General features: G+C 52.1%; 3 protein-coding genes across 8 annotated transcripts in view; 1 reads left to right on the top strand and 2 right to left on the bottom strand.

Moving 5' to 3' along the window:
- ERVH48-1 (endogenous retrovirus group 48 member 1, envelope) overlaps positions 1 to 15,083 on the bottom strand; it is a 42,883-nt gene extending 27,800 nt beyond the window's left edge. For 3 of the 5 annotated variants that reach the window (XM_032174425.2, XM_058427902.1, XM_058427904.1), the window contains exon 1: positions 4,914 to 5,014. The gene's annotated coding sequence lies outside the window, so the exon portion shown is untranslated. Of the gene's footprint in view, positions 1 to 4,913; positions 5,021 to 14,127; positions 14,574 to 14,874 lie in introns of those variants that run through there. The other 2 variants (XM_058427905.1, XM_058427903.1) reach the window with 2 other exon arrangements.
- The window catches only part of CBS (cystathionine beta-synthase), a 225,327-nt gene that overhangs the window by 101,813 nt on the left and 107,742 nt on the right, over positions 1 to 15,772 (bottom strand). The gene's annotated exons all lie outside the window — the stretch shown is intronic.
- The window catches only part of PKNOX1 (PBX/knotted 1 homeobox 1), a 70,024-nt gene continuing 69,402 nt past the window's right edge, over positions 15,151 to 15,772 (top strand). For both annotated transcript variants that reach the window (XM_058427901.1, XM_032175512.2), the window contains exon 1: positions 15,151 to 15,329. The gene's annotated coding sequence lies outside the window, so the exon portion shown is untranslated. The remainder of the gene's footprint in view (positions 15,330 to 15,772) is intronic.

Genomic DNA, 15,772 nt, shown 5'->3' with positions numbered 1-15,772 from the left:
AAAAAAAAAAAAAAAAGAATTGCTTAAGATGTTTTCCAGATTCTGAATTCCAGCAGAATGGCTGACACTAGATAGTTTAAAGCCCCTTCGCAGAGTAACCAAGTCAACATGAGAATCCAGGTGTCTCTCTGTCTCCAACCTGCGTTTTTCAACCAATCAGTGATGCGCACACCTTGGTCCACTTCAAACCTCTTAAGATCCCCAGCCCCAGACTCCTGAGGGAAGCAGCTTTGAGGTGTCCTCTCCTCTCCGCATTCCGCAGCATTAGGACGACACCTCTCACTCTGCTGGAACCCTCCATCGGTGTTTGGACTTGTGCATCAGGCAACCGACCTGTTAAGGTCACACCAGCAAAAGCTGAGCTAATGGTGTTATTTCAGTCAAGTTGTTAAGCCTCTAAAGATCTTTGTCAGGCAAGACTTTGTGGTCCTGCATACCGAAAGTAGTGCAAGGGTACACCCCTCTGTAGCCGACCAGAATATGCCACTCCAAATGCGCCTCTTGGCATAGGATTATTATTATTATTATTATTTTATGAGATGGAGACTTGCTCTGTATGCCCAGGCTGGAGTGCAATGGCGTGATCTCGGCTCACCGCAATCTCTGCCTCCCGGGTCCAAGTGATTCTCCTGTCTCAGCCTCCTGAGTAGCTGGGATTACAGGCATGCACCACCACGCCCGGCTATTTTGTATTTTTAGTAGAGACAGGGTTTCTCCATGTTGGCCAGGCTAGTCTTGAACTCCTGACCTCAAGTGATCTACATGCCTCGGCCTCCCAAAGTGTTGGGATTACAGGCATGAGCCACCGCGCCTGGCTGGGGATCAGAGTTTTTGTTTTGTTTTTTCTTTTTTTGAGACGGAGTCTCGCTCTGTCCCCTAGGCTGGAGTGCAGTGGCAGGATCTCGGCTCACTGCAAACTCCGCCTCCCGGGTTCACACCATTCTCCTTCCTCAGCCTCCAGAGTGGCTGGGACTACAGATGCCCGCCACCATGGCCGGCTAATTTTTTGTATTTTTATTTTATTTATTTATTTATTTATTTTTTTTTTTGAGACGGAGTCTCGCTCTGTCACCCAGGCTGGAGTGCAGTGGTGCGATCTCGGCTCACTGCAAGCTCTGCCTCCCGGGTTCACGCCATTCTCCTGCGTCGGCGTCTCCGAGTAGCTGGGACTACAGGCGCCCGCCACCACGCCCGGCTAATTTTTTGTATTTTTAGTAGAGACGGGGTTTCACCATGTTAGCCAGGATGGTCTCGATCTCCTGACCTCGTGATCTGCCTGCCTCGGCCTCCCAAAGTGCTGGGATTACAGGCGTGAGCCACCGTGCCTGGCCCAGAGTTTTTAAGGATAATTTGGTGGGTAGGGCGCCATTGGGTCAGGAGGGCTGATTTGTCAGGTCGGAGATGAAATTACAGGAAGTTGAGGCTGTCCTCTTGGGCTGAGTTTGTTCCTGGGAGGGGGTCAGAAGACCCCATGAGCCAGTTTATGGAGATGAGTGGTGTCAGCTGATCCATCGAGTGCAGGGTCTGCAAAATACCTCAAGCACTGATCTGAGGTTTGACAGCAGTGATGTTATCCCTAAGAGCAATTTTGCAGCCTCCAGCTGCAAGACTCCTAAACAATAATTTCTAATCTTGTGGCTAATTTGTTAGTCCTGCAAAGGCAATCTAGTCCCCAGGTAGGAAGGGGATGTGTTTAGGGAAAGGGCTCTATTGTCTTTGTTTCAAAGCTAAACATAAACTAAGTTCCTCCCAGAGTTAGTTCGGCCTCCACCCAGGAACAAACAAGGACAGCTTGGAGGTTAGAAGCAAGATGGACTTAGTTAGGCCAGACGTCTTTCACTGTAATGATTGCCTCACTTTTAATTTTTGCAAAGGTGGTTTCAAAAGGGCTGGGATTACGGGTGTGAGCCAACACCCCCAGCAGAAGCCCAAATTCTATGTCACCTCTTTAAATTTACTCATCCCTGAGTTTCTCCATTATCCCTGAGAGATACATGTTAATAAACATCCATCTTTCCCCTGTTAATTTGTCTTTTGTAGCAGGGTCCCCAGTGAGAACCTGGAAGGGTAGAAGGAAATGAGCAATTTTCCTTCCCCGACACAGTTAAAAGAGAAGAGCTCTGGCGGGATGAAGACCTGGGCCTGGAGCCTGTCGTGAACATGCCCAGCAGTTTTCTCCCATGTAAAAGGAGCTGGAGAGATTTCTCCCATCTCTAGAATTCCATGAACACATTCTGTTCCTTAATCTTTCCACTGATCCTGACTGATAATTGCACATACACAAAAGTGCACTTACTTGTAGATGCTAGGATATGTGGAGGTAGGGACAGTATTCCTAGTATATGTAAGGAGGGTATATGTATCCAGTATCCTAGTATATGTATCCAGTCACACATGCACGAAGCAAGAGAGGCAGCTGAAACAGCCACCAAGGGAGGGGCCCCATCCAGACCAAGCCCACAAGCTTCTCTTTCTTTTCTTTCTTTCTTTCCCTCTTCTCTTCTCTTTGACGGAGTCTTGCTCTGTCACCCAGGCTGGAGTGCAGCGGTGTGATCTTGGCTTACTGCAAAATCCGCCTCCCAGTTTCAAGCAATTCTCTGCCTCAGCCTCCAGAGTAGTTGGTGCCCGTCACCATGCCCAGCTAATTTTTTGTGTAAAAATTGGCCCCACAAGCTTCTTTCTATCCTCAATGAAAATACGTTGTGGCCGGGCGTGGTGGCTCACGCCTGTAATCCCAGCACTTTGGGAGGCCGAAGTGGGCGGATCACCTGAGGTCAGGAGTTCAAGTCCGGCCTGGCCAACATGGTGAAACCCCATCTCTACCAAAAATACAAAAATTAGCTGGGCGCAGTGGCTCATGCTTGTAATCCCAGCACTTTGGGAGGCCGAGGCGGGCGGATCACGAGGTCAGGAGATCGAGACCACGGTGAAACCCCATCTCTACTAAAAATACAAAAAATTAGCCGGGCGTGGTGGCGGGCGCCTGTAGTCCCAGCTACTCAGAGAGGCTGAAGCAGGAGAATGGCGTGAACCCGGGAGGCGGAGCTTGCAGTGAGCCGAGATCGCACCACTGCACTCCAGCCTGGGCGACAGAGCGAGACTCCGTCTCAAAAAAAAAAAAAAATACAAAAATTAGCCGGCTGTGATGGCGCATGCCTGTAATCCTAGCTCTTCAGGATGCTAAGGCAGGAGAATGGCTTGAACCTGGGAGGTGGAGGTTGCAGTGAGCAGAGATCAGGACATTGCACTCCACCCTGGGTGACAAGATCAAAACAATGTCTTAAAAAAAAAGAAAGAAAGAAAAGAAAATATGTAGAAGAAACAGCAACTGTGTTGGCTGGACACAGTGGCACATACCTGTAATCCGAGCACTCTGGGAGGCTGAGGCAGGCAGATTGCCTGAGCTCAGGAGTTGGAGACCAGCCTGGGCAACATGGCACAACCCATCTTTTAAAAATAGAAAGGAAGGCCGGGCGCAGTGGCTCACGCTTGTAATCCCAGCACTTTGGGAGGCCGAGGCGGGCGGATCACGAGGTCAGGAGATCGAGACCACGGTGAAACCCTGTCTCCACTACTAAAAATACAAAAATTATCTGGGTGTGGTGGCGTGTGCCTGTAATCCCAGCTACTCGGGAGGCTGAGACAGGAGAATCGCTTGAACCTGGGAGGCGGAGGTTGCAGTGAGCTGAGATCACACCCCTGCACTCCAACCTGGGTGACAGAGGGAGACTCCGTCTCAAAAAAAAAAAAAGAAAAAAGAAAATGAAAAGAAAGAAAGAAAGAAAAAGGAACAGTAACTGTTCTCAAATATCTCACGAGATGGTAAACGTTCATTTCAGCACGATTAGGAAAACAGCCAAGAAGGAGGGGCAAGAAGAAAAAGGAATTTTTTCAGCTTGATGCTCCTTTTTGTGCTAACTGTGCACTGCCCGGGCACAGGATGCAGGGCGCCAGCTTGCCTCCCTTCCCTCCGGGCATTCCTCTGTAGCCTGGAGAGGAGCCCACCATCCCTCCTGTCCCTCCCTCTTCTCTCCCCTACCCCACTCCTCATCCAAGCTGAGAGGGGGCACATTCCCTCCAGTGAGGGTCCAGGCCCTGGGGGCCTGTGCAGGCAGGAAGGCAACCGGCCCACATAGCACTGCTGTGGGCAGGTAGGAAGCAGGACTGTGGGGATTAGGAGGCACCTTCTCTGTGCCTGATTTTAGCTGCACAGTCCCACCAGGAAGGGCCAAGGGTGAGAGGTCATTGGGACCATGGACCTTCCAGGATTGTCCTACTGTGGCCTTGGTGTCCACAGTGGGAAAGCAGGCAATGGTGCCATGTGTGGGTAAGTGTCACTAAAGCATATGCCATTTTGAGGGCCCAGAGACAGGAATGCATCCTGCATTATTAGTCAGGGTTCTCCAGAGAAACAGAACTGATAGGATGGAGATAGATGTACATAGATAGATAGTGAGAGAGGGAGAGATTTATTTTAAGAATTGAGACTGGCAAGTCTGAAATTTGCAGGGCAGTCTGGAAATTCTAGCAAGAGATGCTGTGGTGTGGCGTGAGTCCCAATTCAAAGGCAGTGTGGAGGCAGAATTCCTTCCTTCTTAGGGAACCTCAGTCTTTTCTCTGAAGGCCTTAAATGGATGCATGAGGCCCACACACATTATGGAGGGTAACCTGCTTCACTCAAATCTACTTAGTAAAATGTTAATCCCATCTAAAAACATCTTCACAGAGACATCCAGGGTGCTCTGTGACCACTGAGCCAGGCACCATAGCCTAGCCACATTGACACATAAAATTAGCCAGCCCAGGTCCCAAAGCTCAGGAAGTATCACCTTGTCCCAGGGCAGGTAACCCCATGTGCAGTACCACCCACACACCCCATGGTATTGGAGTTCCTGCTCATCAAGCTTCCTCACCTGTCTGAGCACACCTGGCTCAGGTGCAGCCGTTGTCCATCAGGGACCCGGAGCCTTCTCTTGCTCTCTCCATCCAGGCTCCCCAAGGCTTTGGTCTCTTCCATTGCGACTTGCCCTGTTGAGATGGGGCCCATCATATTTCTCTATTGTTGCTGTAGTTTTTGTGTGTGGGATTTTTTTGTTTTTATTTTTGTAGAGACGGGTCTTACTATGTTGTCCAGGCTGGTCCCAAACTCCTGGCCTCAAGCAGTCCTCCTGCCTTGGCCTCCCCAAGTGCTAGGACTACAAGTGTGAGCCATGGAGCCCAACCAGTTAATCATGTTTCAACTGTTCATTGACCTCACTGAGAAATTACATATTTGGGCTGGGCGCAGTGGCTCATGCCTGTAATCCCTACATTTTGGGAGGCCAAGGTAGGAGGATCCCCTGAACCCAGGAGTTTAAGACCAACCTGGGCAACATGGTGAAATCCTATCTCTACAAAAAAATACAAAAATTAGCTGGGCATGGTGGCACACATCTGTAGTCCCAGCTACTCTTGAGGCTAAGGTGGGAGGATCACGTGAGTGAGGGAAGGATGAGGCTGCAGTGAGCAGAGATCCTGCCACTGCACTACAGTCTGGGCAACAAAGTGAGACCCTGTCTCAAAAAAGAAAAAAAATCTAATTTCAATTAAAATAAAATTAAAAAGAAGGCCAGACTCGATGGCTCATGCCTGTAATCCCAGCACTTTGGGAAGCTGAGGCAGGTGGATCATTTGAGGTCAGGAGTTCAAGACCAGCCCGGCCAACATGGTGAAACCCCATCTCTACAAAAAATGCAAAAATTAGCCCATTGGTAGTGGCATATGCCTGTATTCCCAGGTACTTGGGAGGCTGAGGCAGGAGAATCATTTGAGCCTGGGAGGCAGAGGTTGCAGTGAGCTAAGATCATGCCACTGCACTCCATTCTGGGTGACAGAGTGAGACCCTGTTTCAAAACAAAAAAAAGGAAATTATAGTTTTGAAGAATTGGCTTTTTTCCTGAGAAGGAGTCTTGCTCTGTCGCCCAGGCTGGAGTGCAGTGGCGCGATTCCTCCCAGGTTCACGCCATTCTCCTGCCTCAGCCTCCCGAGTACCTGGACTACAGGTGCCTGCCACTATGCCCGGCTAATTTTTTTCTTTTTTTTGTATTTTTAGTAGAGATGGGGTTTCACCGTGTTAGCCAGGATGGTTTTGATCTCCTGACCTTGTGATCCACCTGTCTCGGCCTCCCAAAGTGCTGGGATTACAGGCGTGAGCCACCGCGCCCGGCTCGGCCTTTTTTTTTTTGAGACAGGGTCTCAGCTTTTTAGTCTGTCACCCAGGCAGGAGTGCAGTGGTGTGATCTGCGCTCACTACCACCTGTGTCCCCCGGGGCTCAAGCAATCCTCCCATGTAGCTGGAACCACAGGTATCCACCACCACACCCAGCTTTTTTTTAAATTTTGTTTTGTTTCGTTTTGAGACAGAGTGTCTCTCTGTCAACCAGGCTGGAGTGCAGTGGTGAAATCTCGGCTCACTGCAACCTCCACCTCCTGGGTTCAAGTAATTTTCCTGCCTTGGCCTCCCCAGTAGCTGGGAATACAGGCACGTGCTACCACACCTGGCTAATTTTTTTTTTTTTTGAGACAGAGTCTTGCTTTGTGGCCCAGGCTGGAGTGCAATGGCATGATCTCAGCTCACTGCAACCTCCACCTCCCAGGTTCAAGTGATTCTCCTGCCTCAGCCTCCCGAGTAGCTGGGACTACAGCTGTGTGCCAACATGCCTGGCTAATTTTTGTTTTTGTTTTTGTTTTTCTTGAGACAGAGTCTCACTCTGTTGCCCAGGCTAGAGTGCAGTGGTGTGATCTCGGCTCACTGCAACCTCTGTCTCCCGGGTTCAAGCGATTCTCCTGCCTCAGCCTCCTGAGTAGCTGGAATTACAGGCACGTACCACCACGCCCAGCTAATTTTTATATTTTTACAAAATGGGGTTTCACTCCTGACCTCATGATCTGTCTGCCTCAGCCTCCCAAAGTGTTGGAATTACAGGCGTGAGCCACCGTGCCTGGTCAATTTTCGTATTTTTGGTAGAGACAGGATTTCACCATGTTGGCCAGGCTGGTCTCGAACTTCTGACCTCAAGTGATCCACCCGCCTCAGCCTCCCAAAATGCTGGGATCACAGGAGTGAGCCACTGTGCCTGGCCCTAGAATTGGCTTTTATCAGTTAATAAACTTGAGTGATTTGGAGACTAATTAGAGTACACACTAATACAATATTTGAACAGTTCCAGCTGGGCGCAGTGGCTTATGCCTATAATCCCAGCACTTTGGGAGGCCGAGGTGGGCGGATCACCTGAGGTCAGGAGTTCGAGACCAGCCTGACCAACATGGAGAAATCCCGTCTCTACTAAAAATACAAAATTACCCGAGTGTGGTGGCACATGCTTGTATTCCCAGCTACTCGGGAGGCTGAGGCAGGAGAATCACTTGAACTCAGGAGGCGGAGGTTGTGGTGAGCTAAGATCGCACCATTGCACTCCAGCCTGGACAACAAGAGGGAAACTCTGTTTCAAAAAAGAAAAAAAAAATTGAACAGTTCCTGGCATGCGATGTATGAGACATTGGAGCAGTGTGTGAGAATGAACTCCATGCAAAATCAAAAGCAGGTGAAGGCCGGGCGTGGTGGTTCAGGCCTGTAATCCCCACACTTTGGGAGGCCGAGGTGAGTGGATCACCTGAGGTCAGTCAGGAGTTCAAGACCAGCCTGGCTGACATGGCAAACCCTGTCTCTACTAAAAATGCAAAAATTAGCTGGGCGTGGTGGTGGGCACCTGTAATCCCAGCTACTCGGGAGGCTGAGTCAGGAGAATTGCTTGAACCTGGGAGGCGGAGGCTACAGCGAGCCGAAATCAGTGCCCTAGTTTTCAGTGGCTTCTCATTCATTTTTCTCAATGAAGCCTCTCAGATCCTAACCATCCTTTAAGAACAACTCAAGCCCTGCCTTCTCCGGTTCCTCCAGTGTCATTTTCAAATACTCCCCCATGTACCGTAGCTCTGGTGTGTGCTGCGCCCCATCTGGGTTACTGCTACCTTTATTTCCTATGCCCCCCAAGTGAGTGCTGGGATTACAGGCGTGTGCCACCACGCCTGGCTAATTTTTTGTATTTTTAGTAGAGTTGGGGTGTCACCATCTTGGCCAGGCTGGTCTTGAACTCCTGACCTCATGATCCACCCGCCTCCGCCTCCCAAAGTGCTGCGATTACAGGTGTGAGCCGCCGCGCCCAGCCTACTGCAACCTGTTTTATTAGCAAGGTCTTTATGACCTGTATTGTATCTTGTCCTGACCTCTTATATCATCCTGTGACTTTGAATGCCTTAACTGTCTGGGAATGCAGCCCAGTAGGTTTCAGCCTCATTTCACCCAGCTCCTATTCAAGATGGAATTGCTCTTCTTCATACACCTCACATAGTTCTCCTTTTTTTTTTTTTTTTTTTTTGAGACAGGGTCTTACTCTGTTGCCCAGGCTTCAGTGCAGTGGCACGCTCTCAGCCTACTGCAGCCTCGAACTCCTGGGTTCAAGCGATCCTCCCACTTCAGTCTTCCAAGTAGCTGGGACTACTGGTGTGCCCCATCACACCTGCTAGTTAAAAATTTTTTTTTCTTCTTTTGTAGAGACCGGGGTGGGGGTGTGCAGGGGGTAGTGGGGGGTCTCACTATATTGCCCACACTGGTCTCAAACTCCTGGCCTCAAGCCTCCCGAAGTGCTGGGATTGCAGGAATGAGCCACCGCACCCAATCTAGTCACGTCTTTCTCTTTTTCTGAGACAGAGTCTCGCTCTATACCCCAGACTGGAGTGCAGTGGCACGATCTCGGCTGACTGCAATCTCTGTCTCCTGGATTCAAGCAATTCTCATGCCTCTGTGATACCCTACCTTGTTTTAACCTGAGTGACCCTCTCCTAGGAGAGAGCCGGACAGACTCCATTTTAGTTTCTTCACTGGCAGCCCCCTTTCACCTCCCTCCCTTAAGGCATAGCTAGTGTAAATGACTCAAAGCACATCCAGGAATACACCTACTGATAGGATATTGAGGCAAGCCGCAATAGCAGCTCCTGGGGACGAGCGCAGTGGATGGCACCCAAAACCCCTGCATTTATCTCTTTGTGATAGTTTAAGCCCCTGCACCTGGAACTGTTTATTTTTTTAACTGCATTTGTAACCAATTAATTTTTTAACTTTTTGGCAGTTCTGCTTCTGTAAAAATTGTTTCAGCTAAAATCCCCCCTCCCCTACTTAGACCACTGTATAAAAACAAAACTAGCCCCTTCTTCGGGGCCGAGAGAATTCTGAGCGTTAGCTGCCTCTTGGTTGCCGGCTAATAAAGGACTCTTTAATTTGTCTCAACGTGTGGTGGCGTTTCTCTATAACTCGCTTGGTCATAACACCTCAGCCTCCCAAGTAGCTGGGATTACAGGCACCTGCCACCACACCCAGCTAATTTTTGTGTTTTTTTTTTTTTTTTTTTGGGGAAGAAATTTTGCTCTGTCGCCCAGGCTGGAGTGCAGTGGCGCGATCTCGGCTCACTGCAAGCTCTGCCTCCCGGGTTCACGCCATTCTCCTGCCTCAGCCTCTCCGAGTAGCTGGGACTACAGGCGCCCGCCACCACGCCCGGCTAATTTTTTGTATTTTTGGTAGAGACGGGGTTTCACCGTGGTCTCGATCTCCTGACCTCGTGATCCGCCCACCTCGGCCTCCCAAAGTGCTGGGATTACAAGCGTGAGCCACCGCGCCCGGCCGCCCAGCTAATTTTTTTGTATTTTTAGTAGAGACGGGATTTCACCATGTTGGTCAGGCTGGTCTCAAACTGCTGACCTCGTGATCCACCCGCCTCGGCCTTCCAAAGTGCTAGGATTACAGGCGTGAGCCACTGAGCCCGGCAATTTTTGTATTTTTAGTAGAGTCGGGGTTTCACCATGTTGCCCAGGCTGGTCTTGACCTCCTGATCTCAGATGATTTGCCTGCCTTGGCCTCCCAGCATGCTGGGATTACAGGTGTGAGCCATTGCACCCCGCCTAGTTATGTATTTCTTTTCTTTTTTTTTTTTTTGAGACGGAGTCTTGCTCTATCACCCAGGCTGGAGTGCAGTGGCGCGATCTCGGCTCACTGCAAGCTCCGCCTCCCGGGTTCACGCCATTCTCCTGCCTCAGCCTCTCCGAGTAGCTGGGACTACAGGCGCCCGCCACCATGCCCGGCTAATTTTTTGGTATTTTTAGTAGAGACGGGGTTTCACCGTGGTCTCGATCTCCTGACCTCGTGATCCGCCCGCCTCGGCCTCCCAAAGTACTGGGATTACAAGCGTGAGCCACCGCGCCCGGCCTTAGTTATGTATTTCTATAAACAATTATATGTGCCTTTTTACTTCATATATCTATTTTCCCAAGAAAAATATTAATAAATCTGGCCGGGTGCGGTGGCTCATGCCTGTAATCCCAGCACTTTGGGAGGTCAAGGCAGGCGGGTCACCTGAGGTCAGGAGTTTGAGACCAGCCTGGTCAGCAAGGTGAAATCCCACCTCTACTAAAAATACAAAAATTAGCCGGGCATGGTGGCGGGCACCAGTAATCTGAGCTACTTGGGAGGCTGAGGTAGAAGAATCGCTTGAACCCAGGAGGCAGAGGCTGCAGTGAGCCAAGATCATGCCAGTGCACTTCAGCCTGGGTGATACAGCAAGACTCCATCTCAAAAAAAAAAAAAAATTAACAAATATTATAGAAAACATGTTGCAAAGAGAATAGACAGAATGGCTGGTTATTTGAATTAAAATGTACCTTTTTTTTTTTTTGAGACAGAGTCTCGCTCTTTCGCCCAGGCTGGAGTGCAGTGGCATGATCTCTGCTCACTGCAAGCTCTGCCTCCTGGGTTCACGCCATTCTCCTGCCTCAGCCTCCCGAGTAGCTGGGACTACAGGTGCCTGCCACCACGCCCGGCTAATTTTTTGTATTTTTAGTAGAGAGGGGGTTTCACCCTGTTAGCCGGGATGGTCTCGATCTCCTGACCTCGTGATCCGCCTGCCTTGGCCTCCCAAAGTGCTGGGATTACAGGCGTCAGCCACCGAGCCTGGTCTGTTTTCTTTTCTTTAGAAACCACTTTGGTGCTCAACACTGGGAGGAGGCCCCCTGTGGCCACACAGGTGTGTTTGGAGGCAAAGGTGGATTCACAGGGAAGCAAATGAGCCTTCGCCCCCTCTAAAGCCCCATACCTACCTCACTTTGAATTATTTTCCTAAGGACTCCTCACAGTATGCAAGTTTCAGGGCCCAGCAAACTTGGCCCATCCCTCTAGGAGGAGACTACTGATGGTGCATCTGTCAGGGGCATTTGAACCAAAGCGACTCCATCTTGAATACGGACTGGCTAAAATAAGACTGAGACCTATTGGGCTGCATTTCCAGGAGGTTAAGGCATTCTTAGTCACAGGGAGAGATAGGAGGTCGGCACAAGACACAGGCCACAAAGACCTTGCTGCTAAAACAGGTAAAGAAGCAGGCCAAATCCCACCAAAACCAAGACGAGGATGAAAGTGACTGCTGGTCGTCCTCACTGTTCATTATATGCTAATTATAATGCATTAGCGCGCTAAAAGACACTCCCACCAGTGCCAGGACAGTTTACAAATGCCATGGCAATGGCAGGAAGTTACCCTATATGGTCTAAAAAGGGGAGGAACCCTCAGTTCCCACCGCTGTTCAGGAAACCTCATGAATAACCCACCCTGTATTTAGCATATAATCAAGAGCTAACAATATGTATAAGCTGCTGGGGGAGGAAGGCACGGCAGCAAAGAAAAACAAGCAAACAAACAAAAAGTATAAGCAACTGAGCAGCCACAATGCTGGTGGGCCTATGGAGTAGCCGTTCTTTTATTCCTTTGCTTTCTTAATAAACTTGCTTTCACTTTATGGACTTGCCCTGAGTTCTTTCTTGCTCAAGATCCAAGAACCCGGCTGGGCGCGGTGGCTCACGCTTGTAATCCCAGCACTTTGGGAGGCCGAGGCGGGCGGATCACGAGGTCAGGAGATCAAGATCATGGTGAAACCCCGTCTCTACTAAAAAATACAAAAAATTAGCTGGGCGTAGTGGCGGCCACCTGTAGTCCCAGCTACTCGGAGAGGCTGAGGCAGGAGAATGGCATGAACCCGGGAGGCGGAGCTTGCAGTGAGCTGAGATTGTGCCACTGCACTCCAGCCTGGGCGACAGAGTGAGACTCCATCTCAAAAAAAAAAAAGATCCAAAGATCCAAGAACCCCCTCTTGGGGTCTGGATCAGGATCCCCTTTCTGGCAATACATCCCGGCCTTTCCCCTTTTTCTGAAGACAGACTTCAGAAAGGAAGAAAAAGAAGGGTGGCCACTCATGGTGGGTGAAAGGGCAAAGCAGCTGGCAGAGAAGGCACCTAGCTGATGACCCGAGTGGGATGGCAGGGCCTGGGCTTCTGTCTGCCCTGGACTTGCTGCAGCTGCTTCCTGGGCTCTGGGTGACCATGCACTCAGGTCCTCTGGTGGAACTCCTGCTGTCTCACAGGCCAGATACAAATAAATGAAAGCTTCAGACTGGGGGCAGGTCTAGGTGTGGGCCAGTGAGCACCGGGCTGCTTCCTGGGGCCTGAACAGCATGTCACAGGGCCCCTGCCCCTGCTGAGAAGGGCCCAGGCGCTCGGGGTAAGGTTCTGCTGTCACTGCCTTGAAATTCTTTACTGTAATTTCTGAGCCAGGGACTTTGTCATACTGGAATGGGGTCTCAATCCAGATCCCAAGAGAGGGTTCTTGGAGCTTACACAAGAAAATTCAGGGAGAATCCACAGAGTAAAGTGAAAGTGAGTTTATTAGAGAAGTAAATAAACAAAAGAATGGCTACTCCATAGGCAGAGCAGCCCCAAGGGCTGCTGGTTGGCTATTTTTACGGTCTTTTTTTTTTTTTTCCTAGAATCCGTTCCTGAATTATATTGGTTATTTCTTGATCATGTGCTAAACAAGGGGTGGATTATTCATGAGTTTTCTGGGAAAGTGGTGGGGAATTCCCAGAACTTACGATTCTTCATTTATTTATTTATTTATTTATTTATTTATTTATTTATTTATTTATTTACTGGAGATGGATTCTTGCTCTGTCGCCCAGGCTGGAGTGCAATGGCGTGATCTCGGCTCACGGCAACCTCTGCTTCCCAGGTTCAAGCGATTCTCCTGCCTCAGCCTCCCAAGTAGCTGGGACTACAGGCGTATGCCACCACGCCTGCCTAATTTTTTGGGATTTTTAGTAGAGATGGGGTTTCACCATATTGGCCATGCTGGTCTCAACTCCTGACCTCAAGTGATCCGCCCGCCTTGGCCTCCCCAAAGTGCTGGGATTACTGGCGTGAGCCACTGCGCCCGACCCCTTTTAGACAATGTAGGGTATCTTCCAAACGTTGCCATGGCATTTGAAAACTGTCATGGCGCTGGCGGGAGTGTGTTTTACCAAGCTAATATACTATAATTAGTGTATAGTCAGCACTGAGGAAGGCCACAGCTCACTTTCCCCGCCATCTTGGTTTTGGTGGGATTTGGCCGGCTTCTTTTTTTTTTTTTTTTTTTGAGACGGAGTCTCGCTCTGTCACCCAGGCTGGAGTGCAGTGGCGCGATCTTGGCTCACTGCAAGCTCCGCCTCCCGGGTTCACGCCATTCTCCTGCCTCAGCCTCTCCGAGTAGCTGGGACTACAGGCGCCCGCACCCACCCCCGCCTTGGCCGGCTTCTTTACTGCATCCTGTTTTATCAGCATGATCCTTATGATCTGTGTCTTGTTCCGACCTCCTATCTCATCCTATTACTAAGAATGCCTTAACCTCCTGGAGGTGCAGCCCAGCAGGTCTCAGCTTCAGTTTACCCAGCCCCTATGGAGTGTCTCTGTTCCGACACCTCTTGACACTTGCATCTGCATCTTGCACTAGGCTCTGCAGATTATGCTCAGTCTTGAATACTGAGCTTTTTTTGTCCCCTTGAAGGTCCCTCCTTGGGCAAGTATCTCAGGGCCTCGCTCTTGCCCACCCTGCTGCCCCCTATCTTTCTGAAAGAGGCGGCTCTGCAGCTGCACAACACTTGGCCAAGACCTCCTGGCGGTGTGGAGCTCTGAAGACACAGGAGGGATGTTCTCCGAGCTGTTCATGTCTAGACCTACCCCAGGCTCCCTCCAGCAATCAGCTCCAGTCCTGGGCCTGCCTGCCTTCCGGGAGGAGTGAGGGCCCACAGAGCTGCCCTTCCCCCGCTGTGTATGGACTCAAGGCACTGATGGCACTCGGTGGGCCACTGCATAAATGGACGTTTCCGCAGTATTGAAGGCCAGTCAGGCAAACCGTGTGCTTTCCTATGCACTGGGGAATGTGTGGCCCTTTCCTTACATCTTGGAGACCAAAGCCACCATCTGCACTTGTGGGTACATTGTGGCAGTGGTCGGTTAGGGCGGTCTTTCAAAGCACAGTTTGAAATGCAGACACTTGTGGGCGTCCCCTAAGGCAGGTGCCCTTTACCTGGAGGCCGCATTGGTCACCAAGACCCGCAAGGCTCACCTGGGCCGGAAGCTGTGGTCAAGCGAGGCCAAGTAGCCCAGAGGCCACCCCGAAGCACCTGTGGACATCATGAATCCTTGCTGGGGTCCTCACACGGAGGGAAGAGAGCGCCCAGGGTAAAGCCTCAGGTGCTAAACACTCGCGCTGCGCAGGGGGCGAGGCACGTGAGCATCCACTGTGCCGCCCAGGCCCGTGCCCACCCGGGCTCCGGAGCCTGGGTAGGAAGGCTGCGAGGCTCCCGCGGGCTTATATTCAAACCGGGCACACAGAGAATGGGGGCCTTCGGCTACGGGTTACGGATGGTACAGCCCTCCCTCCCCGCCTGCTCGAGGCAGATGGTTTCGCCCGGCTCCACACACCTCTTCTGGGTGGCAACCGAGCGCGCGGAGGGGGCGAGACGTGCGCTGAGGCCACGCCCCTACTGCATAGTCATAAGGCGGGAGGCTCTGCCTTCGGGGCGGGGCAGACAGCTCCTCGCGCTCGGGCGCGGCCGGCTGGGGGCACGGCCTAGCTCCGGGTGCGGGCGGGGCTTGAGGCAGGGCCGGCCACCGCCCGGTTCCCGCCCTCGCTCTCCTCCTCCAGCGATTAGGCCCCGCCCCGCGCCCGCCGCCGCGCAGGGAGGGGCGGGGCCCGTCTCCGGCAGGCCCCGCCCCCTCTCTGAATATTGATGCGGCGCGCGTCGGCGTCGCCCTCCTCCCATTGAGCGAGGCTGTGTCGCGTGGCCCAGCGTCGGCGTGACGGTTGGACGCGGGCGCGGCACTGCGGGTCCCGATTGCTGCAGCCGCTTGTCAGTGTGATGAAGATTGGCACCCAGGTAAGCTGTCACTCAACCGCTCCGCCGCCGCCGCCGCCGCTCTCGCCGCCGCCGTCCCTATCAATCACACCGGCCCGCGGCCGCCGCCCGCCGCCGCCGCTGCCGCCCGGGTCTGGAGGGCCGGCGCTGCCCCGGAGGGCCCGCATTTGACCCGCCGCCCGGGGCAGGGGGCGGGGAGGGGGCGCGAGTGGGGGAGGGGAGCGGGCACCCGCGGGGGAGGGGGCACCTTCCGCCCAACCGGCGCGGGGGCGCGCCCAGTTGGTTTCTCAGTGTGGGTTGAGGGACGCGGAAATTTCTGGAAGGCGCCGCCGCCGCCGCGCTGGGCCCGATCGAAGCGCGCGCTCCTAACCGTCCCTTTCGGAGTGCGGCGCGCGCCCCGGCGCGGGGCGGGGGCGGGGGCGCGCGGGGCCCGACGCGGGCGGGGCGGCGGGCGTGAGGGCCGG

Source organism: Hylobates moloch, unplaced genomic scaffold, assembly GCF_009828535.3.
Source record: "Hylobates moloch isolate HMO894 unplaced genomic scaffold, HMol_V3 SCAFFOLD_14, whole genome shotgun sequence".
In the NCBI taxonomy this organism is placed as follows: Eukaryota; Metazoa; Chordata; class Mammalia; order Primates; family Hylobatidae; genus Hylobates; species Hylobates moloch.
Note: the sequence above shows the minus strand (reverse complement) of the source record. Positions and strands in the feature narration are given on the sequence as shown.